Source organism: Eutrema salsugineum, unplaced genomic scaffold, assembly GCF_000478725.1.
Source record: "Eutrema salsugineum unplaced genomic scaffold, Eutsalg1_0 scaffold_11, whole genome shotgun sequence".
Lineage (NCBI taxonomy): Eukaryota > Viridiplantae > Streptophyta > Magnoliopsida > Brassicales > Brassicaceae > Eutrema > Eutrema salsugineum.
In genome coordinates, this window is record NW_006256901.1 from 9,134,354 (window position 1) to 9,144,171 (window position 9,818).

The 9,818-nt window shown below is 40.8% G+C and overlaps 1 non-coding gene across 1 annotated transcript; it reads left to right on the plus strand.

Moving 5' to 3' along the window:
• The first annotated feature begins 322 nt into the window (after positions 1–322).
• On the plus strand, positions 323–429 carry LOC112090023. Its single transcript, XR_002901382.1, has one exon. It is a non-coding gene; the product is annotated as a small nucleolar RNA R71 (small nucleolar RNA).
• The last annotated feature ends 9,389 nt before the right edge of the window (positions 430–9,818 follow it).

Consider the following 9,818-nt stretch of genomic DNA (forward strand, 5'->3'; position numbering starts at 1 on the left):
TTCATTGACATTAGTAAAACAACTCCTCTCTTCAGCTACATAGTGTATAGGTTGCTGAGTGACCTTTACCAGCTTTGCAAACTTAACTTTCAACTCCTCTAGGGTATTTTCCAGCTCTTGTTGTTTACTAGAACCTTCTCCTCTATAGCACCGGTCATAGTCTTCCCCATAAGTGTCTTGGCTCATGGCTAGGTTCTCAACAAGTTCCATAGCTGCAGTGATTTCTTTTGCCAAGAAATTCCCATTTGATGCTGTGTCCAGCTGAGTTCTGATCTTGGGAACTACTCCTCTATACAAAGTGCTAAGGAGAGAGGCTTCTGAAAAGCCATGATGTGGGCACTGAGTTGTATAGCTCCTAAACCTGTCCCAAGCTTCTCCAAAGGTCTCATTAGAATGCTGAGTGAAGCTTGAAATCTTGGTCCTTAGCCTGGCGGTTCTAGCAGTGGAGAAGAACTTAGATAAGAATGCTAACTTGCATTGTTCCCAAGTTTGTATTGAACCGCTAGGTAGGTTCTTCTCCCATTGGTGTGCCTTGTCTCCTAAACTGAATGGGAACAACCTGAGCTTGAAACTGTCTTCAGAGACACCACTGATCTTTGTGAGATCACAAACTCTATCAAAGTGATCCAAATGCTCCAAAGGATCCTCATTTGGCAGCCCATAGAACTTAGAGTTCTGCACCATGTTGAGCATAGAGGCTTTCACTTCAAAATTTGTGTTCAGAACTGGAGGAGCTTGAATGCCAGCTCTGTATTGGTGTGTATTGGCTCGGTCATTGTCTCCTACATAGACCAGTGGAGGCTCTTGACGCCAGGGTGGGTTTGGGAAGGGTTGCGGTTGATTAACCTGAGGCCGGTCTTGGTTTTGATTACCATGAGCTGGTCCCTGATAGACCTAACCGTGTGGAACCTGATTTTTGTTCCCATTAGTTCCAATACCAGCTCCTTGACCGTGAGCAGCTTCTTGAGCCTGGTGCTCAATCCCAACTTGCTGATCGATTCCCAATCTCTCCAAATGAGCAGCTCTTTCTCTTTGTCTTCTAAGATGACCTCTTGTGATCATACACCTGAAAACAAAGACAGAACTTGAAAGGGAATCAGTAAAACAAACTAAACTTGATCTCAAAAACTATATCAGAAACTAATGCTAACTAGCCCCACACAATATGGCAACGGCGCCAATTGATAACTAAAAGTTTTGAGGCTCTTAGAAGGGTTATCAATCCCCTTGTCAAAGTAGTATAAGGGGTGTCAATCCATATGTGTGGTAGTTAGGCACTAGTTTATAAGATAAGTTCTTAAGTCAAGTTAATCAAAGACAGGTTTTTGGTAACAAGTAACAAGTGAAAATATAAACAAGAAACAAACAAGCAATGATAAGGAAGTAAACAAAGCAAGCTAAACAAGATGATGGTGATTAAGCAAATGATAAAAGCTAAACCTCTAGATGTGATCATTGATTAGGGTGCTTTAGATATCAATTCATGATGCTAAGAACAAAATGCAATGCTTGTTACTCTTTAGTCTAGACTTCAAAAGCAGATTAATTCATTCCCATGACAATAATCTCTTTGCAAACCACTTAATCAAGATTAATTCACCTTAAGCAAGATCAAGCAATCAACAAGCATAAAGTATCAAGTCTAAAAATGACCAAACGGTTTCTATTTCAAAGAGACCGAATCTTACACAGAAAGCAGCAACAAGCAATCACATGATCTCAAAACCAATTAACTTAGAACTCAAATCTAGACTGATCCTCTCATGAAGGCATTAATCTCTACACTAATCCACTTTCAAACCAAATCATCATTTGTGAAATATGAATCAGTGAGCATTAAGAAACAGTTCTAATATGTCATTCATGCATTTAACAAATCATTCCCATGATGAAAAAGGCATAAACCCTTAGCTTAGTTCATTCAGACATTTCATCAAACACCTTGTGGGTGGAGAAATGACTAAGGTCTAGATCAGAGTGATGTGCAAAGATCTAGCATTAAGAGCAGCTAACTAAGGAAAGGAGATGAGAATCTAGAACCTAAACATCATAAACTGATCATCTAAGCACCCTAATCTATACACCTAGAAGCTTAAAAGATGACTACTCACTAATCATGATTAACACACCATTTCCTTTGCAAGAGGTGGTGTTAATCATGATTAGAAGCAGAGATGAGATGATGAGATGATAAGAAACAGCTTTGGAATGATCAAATCCCTTAGATATCTCTTAATCAAACTCGTTTTTACACTAAGAAGCAGAGAGAAAAACAAAAAGAAAGCAGACTAGAGGATAAGATAAAGCATAAGATAAAGCATAACTAGGGTTTTAGTCTCTTAAAACTATTTATGTAAAAGGGTGTGGGCCGGGTCAGCCCAGGACAAACTGGGTACTGACCCGCCCTTTCTGGGTTGCTGGAGCCACCCCTCGCCATCTGAAGAAGTCTCACACCGAGGGCCACACACCAGGGGATCATGTGCTGGGTTGAGACTTTGATGAACACTTGAAGAACATGCATGAGACTTGGCCTTAGATCCGGTTAAAGCTTTGAAACGTGAAGAGGATTTCTTTGTGATCTGGGTTGGAGAGATGAGGACCTCGGCATAACATGCCGAGGGGCTTGGTACCCGAGGTTTGTGTAACATGGGAGCTCGGCATAACATGCTGAAGGGTTCACACCAAGATCTGCTTCAACACTTAGTCGTTTTGGGATCATTTTGGTGATCAAGGGAGCCTTGGTGTTGAAAGATCGAAGTCCTACCTCGAGGTATAGTCTCAAAGCTTCGTAAACATGCCTCCTCGGCATACATGCCGAGGTATTCACGCCGAGGTAGGACACAACACTTAGCTTACAGTCGCATCTCTTAAAACCCGAATTGACCAGCTTCTCTTCTGTTCAGTGTAACTTTCAGCTCATAACTCCAAATGACCTAACACCAGTTCCATGAGAAAGATAACTCATTCAGCTCAATCTTTGGTGAAGAAACTATCGGCGCTTGGGAAGTGGAAGGCTTCCTGGAGGGCTCATCTTCGCAGTGCATTTACACGATCAGAGAGAGGCGTCTAGACATGTGTTCATTCCGGAAACGTTAACTTCTTTCTCATAGATCCAAATTGAATGATCTTGGACTTTCTGGAAAGAGGACTCAAATATCTCTGATTCTCATGAAGGCCTCGTAAACCGAATCGGCCTGGAAGTGCGCCGTCTTTCGCATTCTTCGGAGCTCATCGGGTCGGTCCAAGACGGCAGCGAGACAGGGGTTTCTTCCGACGAGCTCAACTTTCTGCTCACGCGTCCGAATTCCATTATTCCACTTGCTATGGAACCATGATCCAATCATCTCCAATTTTGATGAAGCTCTCGATAACTGAATCGGACCGGAAGGTTCCCCGGAGAGGCGATTATTCAGGAGTGTCGGATTGCTCCGGAATGGATGCGAGAGAGGTCTGTCTTCCGAATACCATATCTTTCAGATCGGTGGTCCAAATGCTTTGATTCTAACTGTTCTGAACTCTGGACTCAATTTTCTCCAACCGTTATGAAGACTCGGACAGCTTAATCGGACGGCAAGACCTTCCGGTAACGTGATTTCCGAGATGTATCTGCACTCGAGATTTTTGGCCGAGAAACTTAACCGCGACACGTGTTTTTGGCCGAGAGTTCTACCCGCGGGAAGGATTTTGGCCGAGAACCTTCGACCTTCAGTACACCATTTTGCCGAGAAACCCAAAATTGCTCCTTTTTCACCATTTTTGATCATTCCATCTCCATTTCTTCATCTGAATCACATCCTCCACTCCAAATTGGCTCCAAAAGCACCTGTTTAACACTCCAAACCATGCAAAACTCTCTTGGACCTAATGCATTCTTCTAAGTCCTAAAACAATGCCTAAAAACCTAAAATGCATGCAGATGAAACATGATTTGGACTAAAATATGTACACTAAATGATGCAATTTATGAATATATCAACTCCCCCACACTTATCCTTTGCTTGTCCTCAAGCAAAAAGAACAAATGAGAGAGAGAGGTTGAATGCATTGGGAGTTCATATTTCCTTTTAGAGAGAAGTGATCACAATGAGAATTCAAGTTCATGCTCAATTATGCAATGCAAAGCCATACTCAGATATATATCAACTCAACAAGGAATCTCCACAAGTTCTCCTCTCTCTCAACTCTTTCACATTCATTAAGCTTTTATCAAGTGAATCAAATGATGAAATGTTTAAACAAGCTGGCTTGGCTAGGGAGAGGCTATGAGATTAAAATGATCTCATCAGTGTTCAAGCGGGTTTAATGCAGCAAAAGGATCTCTCTATGAATGATCAAACTTTGGCAGAATGCTAAAGGTAAAAAGCAACCTATGCATACAAGGGCAAAGACTCATCACACCCCACACTCTACTCAAAGCTTTCTCACTTTCTCACTCTCTCAAGAACCTCACTTTCCACACTCATTTTCCTCTTCACTAGGGGACTTACTTTTCATTTTCACTCTCAAGTCTTGGAGTTCAAACTTTACACAGCTCTTTTTCTTTTGAAACCTCTAGCCTCTTTTTCTTTCTTTTCAAAACATTTGAGCTCTTTGACTTCTTTTCTTTTCCTTTTACTTAGAGGCTAGACTCTTTCTTTTCAAGACACCAGAGCTCACTTTCTTTAACTCAAAACTCCAAGACCGATTTCCTTTTCTTTCATTCCCCTAGCTATTTCCACTTTCTCTTTTCCACTCATCTCACCTTTTTCCACTCACCAACAAGTCTTTTTCCCCCACACTTATTCCTCGCCAACACTCTCAGTTCCTTGATGTTGGAACACAGCACTCAATGAGACCTGCCCTTGTTGCTCTAAACCTAACACTTTCTGCTAAGTTTGATCTAAGGTGGCCTTTCAATTCACACACAAAAAATTGGCTTGAAAGAAGGATGGGTTCAAGGTGAGGGAACTGATCCATGATGTGGATTCAGCTACTTGAGCTAAGGAAAAAGGGCGGTAAAACCAATGGTTCTAGCTCAAGTATGTATGTCGGTATCCACAAGCTTATTCAAACAATGCATCACAAGATATTTTCAAGTCAAGTTCAAGGTTCTCACTTAATTAGAGTTGAGTTCAATTCATGGTCTGAGAAGGGATTGTACTTGGACACAAAATATCTGGGAAGGATATTGAAGTTGATAAAGCGAAATTTGAAGTCATGACTAGCCTGCAACCTCCAATTAATGTTAAATGCATCCAAAGTTTCTTGGGACATGCCGGATTTTATAGGCGATTCATAAAAGGCTTCTCTGAAATTGCTAGACCTCTTACACGTTTGATATGCAAAGAAACAAACTTCGAGTTCGATGATGAATGCTTAGCAGCGTTCCATAAGATCAAAAATGCTCTTGTTTCTGCTCCAGTTGTGCAGCCACCCGATTGGGAACATCCATTCGAAATCATGTGTGATGCAAGTTATTTTGCTGTCGGAGCTGTGCTCGGTCAGCGGAAAGAAAAGAAACTACATGCAATCTTGGATGAATCTTAATGTAATTATGCGACTACGGAGAAGGAGCTTTTAGCTGTCATTTTTGCATTTGAAAAGTTTCAATCTTATCTCGTCGGGTCTAAGGTCATCGTTCATACCGACCATGCTGCAATCAAGTATCTCATGTCTAAGAAAGATGCCAAACCAAGGCTGATCAGATGGATACTCCTGCTGCAAGAGTTTGATATTGAAATTCGAGATCGGAAAGGAGCAGATAATGGAGTAGCAGATCATCTTCTAGAATTCGAGGGGAAGAGAAACTTTCTTTGAATGATAGTTTGCCAGAAGAAAATGTCTACGCTATGGATACTATACCTATTACCGTGCAAGAAAAGCTATCCCAACCTCCTATACGACGGTCAGATGCTTTTGACACCCCATGGTTTAGGCACATAGCGAACTATTTAGTTGCAGACATTAAACCTCTACAATTTTTCGGCTATAGAAAGAAGAAATTTTTGAGGGAAGTTCGGCACTATTTCTGGGATGAACCTTTTTCTCTATTAGAGATGTGTAGATGGTTTATTCAGAAGATGTGTTGCCGAAGAAGAAATAGAAGGAATACTGTTTGGATGCTATGGTTCAGCATATACATGACTTTTTGAAACCTATAAAACAGTTTCCAAGATCCTTAAGCAGGTATTTGGTGGCCTACTATGTTCAAAGACACTCAAGCCTACATCCCACGTTGTGATTCATGCCAACGAATGGGCAATATCAGTAAGAGGAATGAGATGCCTCAGAACTATATTCTCGAAGTCGAAATCTTTGATGTATGGGGAACTGATTTCATGGGATCTTTCCCAACTTCTTTTGGAAACCAATATATCTTAGTAGCGGTAGACTATGTGATGCGGTGGTGTGCTGAGTGTCAACTACGTGAGGGAACAAGTTTTACCCTTAACAAAACAAAAGAAAGCCGCAAGTGCACAGCTAATCAGTTGCAGTATTTAGGGATCGAATCCACAGAGATTTGTGTGCCTGGTATTCTTCTACGGTTTTTAACTTTATGTCTAGACTAAATTGGTTTTAAAGGTTGGTTGTTTTTCTTGAATTAAACTAAAGCAAAATAAAGCAAATAAATCTATCCTAAAAGGCAAGTAAAGAAATCGAATGAAAGGCAGTAGAACAAGTAAAATATCGAACTAAACAAAGATAAGGCAAGTAAAATATCGCATGAAAGGTAAATAAAGCAAGTAAATAACGAACTAAGGAAATTGAAATGCAGGTCTAAGAAAAGCAAGTAAAAATCGATGAAATTGTAAACTATTGATAAAAACGCTGAGCTTTTGGGAACTCTAAGGGATCATAATCGGTTTTAACAATAAGGTAGATAGATTGGGATTGACGGATAACAATATATGGGTTCTAGAGCTAGAGTACGGCGGTATGACTACGTCACTGTTGATCATAACCAACTGTTTCTCGCAACCCTGACCAGTAGGTTTCCACTCTGGCCCTGGAAGGGAGAGAACGCAAGAGCTGCATAAGACTCGTCAATACTCACGATCTCGCCGCAGGTAGGTTTCCACTCCTACGGAAAAATCGCCTGTTTCATTCTAGGGCTGATACTTAATGAAAACTTTCGCAACACTAACTATCTAGATCAGATACTAGGTGATCAATCAAGCATACATGCAATAAGAACAAGAATAAACAGAGAACAGGTCGAAATCCCAGATCTATAAACCTAGATGTCTTAATCGATTATGAGAGCCCCTTTCGGGAACCCTAAGCCCAACTCGGGATCTACTCAGACATGGCTGAGTTCGACATCATCATTGGTTTTAATAAAAGTAATGAAAAACAGTAAAGAAAAGAGATAAAGAAAGCTTCTCTATTGAAGAACTCGGACTTGAACAATCTTCTACAAAAATCTCATAAAAACGGCTAAAGGAAAAAGGGTTTCTGTAAAGTATCAAAAGCTCTCCTAAAAACGACCTAAATGACATGTATTTATAGTCTCAAATACTCCATGGTCTCTAGGTTTCCGGAATTGAGGCTGGGAATGACTTTGGGCTTCAGATAAGTGGGCTTTAAGTCGGAGCTTGAATGCCGTGGTCGGGAGTGCTGTGACCGCGGCAATTGGCTTGTTTCCCGCGGTCGGGAAGCTTCTGACCGCGGCAAATAGCTTGTTGGCCGCGGTCGCGTGAGCTGCTGGCCGACTCCGCGTGGCTTCGGGGCTAATGGAATATCTTGAGATCCAACCGTTGGAATGTATCCAAACAAAGTGCATTTGAAAGCTGGTTGATTCTTCTATAAGTTGTCCAATTTTGAGGGTGATCAGACGGTGAGAAGGTCTTCGTCTCTCCATGAGAGTTCTGACGTCTGCATTTATCCAAAAGAGTCTTTTGTTCCATTTTATGCCTCTTTATCCCAAATTACCTGAAAAGTCTTTTAAAATCCGGAAACATAGAAATCCTTTGAAAACCTTTGAAAATGGAGTAAAAACACCTGTAAAAGATATTAAAATGATCCATAAAAATGGTCAAAATCCGGTGTTATCAACTCCCCCAGACTTAGTCTTTTGTTTGTCCTCAAACAAAACAAAGGCTAAATCTCGGCGAGAGGTTTGAAAACGCAGGAACTAAACAAAATCTCAGAGACCAAACTTCTAGACCAATATCAATCAGTATGCATCAATCGGGAATAGCCTAGAAAATTCTCACTAGCAATACAGGCATAACTAGTCCGTTAATCCATCATGCAGAAATCTATGCACTAAGATCTAACTTCCAGTCAACTAGCTCTTAACATTCATTAAAAATCTCGGTGGTTCTCATCATAGAAAATCTAGGCAAGGCAATCTAGGCTAGGTTTAAAGAAGGATTATTTTGGGGGTATGGCTTAAAGTGTTTAAGGGTTACCTGAAGATCTGGAGGGTGCAGGACATTATGCAAAACCGCAAGAGAGAGTGAAGCTGTTGGTATCCACAGTTTTCAGTCACTTTTTCTTGACATAGATTCATGGTCTTGTTCCTCAGGTTCTCTCCAAACTCCCCCAGACTTAGATTTTTGTAAATCTTTCAAAAAAATAGCTCCTTAAACGAATAGTGGTTGCTCATTGCTCCATAAATTTCGACAATCTAAGACTCATTAGGCTTTTTGTTTCCCTTTCTCTTTTCACGTTTTTTTTTTTTTTTTTTTTAGAGAAAAGGGAACACCTTTAGATATAGTCTTAGAGAGCACGAATTTACCAGTTAATATCTGTCTTGTAAAGCTTTATTATGTTTCTGATACTCTTCCTTCCCAATTCCATTCAGTCTCTTTTGTGAGTGACTGAAAACTGCGTCGCTCCTCTTCTCTCCGACGTTTTTGCACATATCTGCTGATATAAACTAAAGAGAGAATGCATGAGGATTGAAAACAAAGGTTTTGGATATAGGGTAAGGTACCAGATAAAGATAAACTGGTCATCTAGGACGACAAAGAGTGGTAAAAGTGATGGTAAAAGACGTCATAGATGTGTATGTCGATGCCTGCCTAAAATCAATGATGAGAAAATTAGATATCAATATTAAGTCCAGATATAGTGAGCTAGTATATCCTGTCAGAAAGAATCTCCATGAATAGAAGTCCTCTGGTGGGAGTTCGTAGTGCAAGTACTCTAGCTACCGCCTAGTCTAGTGCTAACCACAAATGAGCTATCATGCATAGTGTAGAAGTGTGCAGGTCTAAATCATCAAACATTCCTGAAAAATACTTAATGTCGAATAGGTTACATATTAAAATTTAAAAAGTACTTGAAATTTAAAAGCAAAAGCAGGAAAATAATTAGTACGGATAGACATCCTCCCCCAGACTTAAATCACACTGTCCCCAGTGTGAAAAAGTTGGTGAGAAGATGGTGAATAAAAGCAAAATAAGATAAAATAAGATAAAAGAAAAGAAAATGATGATAGAACCGTGATGGTAGTGAAGTGCTGGTCAATCACTCATCCTCTGAAGTGTCGTCTGTGAATTGGTGCTGCTCCTATAAGAAGGTGACAACGCGCTCAAAGCGTCGTCCCTGTCTCTCAACTCTGCGCTCCAGATCGGAATGAGTGTGTGATGATATAGATGATGAGGCGTGGCCGGTCGGAATGGATGGCTGAAAATGAGCACGGGCCGCAGCTGCATCACGCCTCGCCTTGGCCACTATGTACTGGCCAATGGTGAATGGTAATCGAGGTACAGATGGCAGAAAATCATCGGATTCCGGAGTCCATCGAGGGCGTCCTCCATTGCACAATCTCGGGATAGATGATGAAGGTAAGCGGACTCGGTGCTCCTCAGTGCCAGTGCAATATTTGT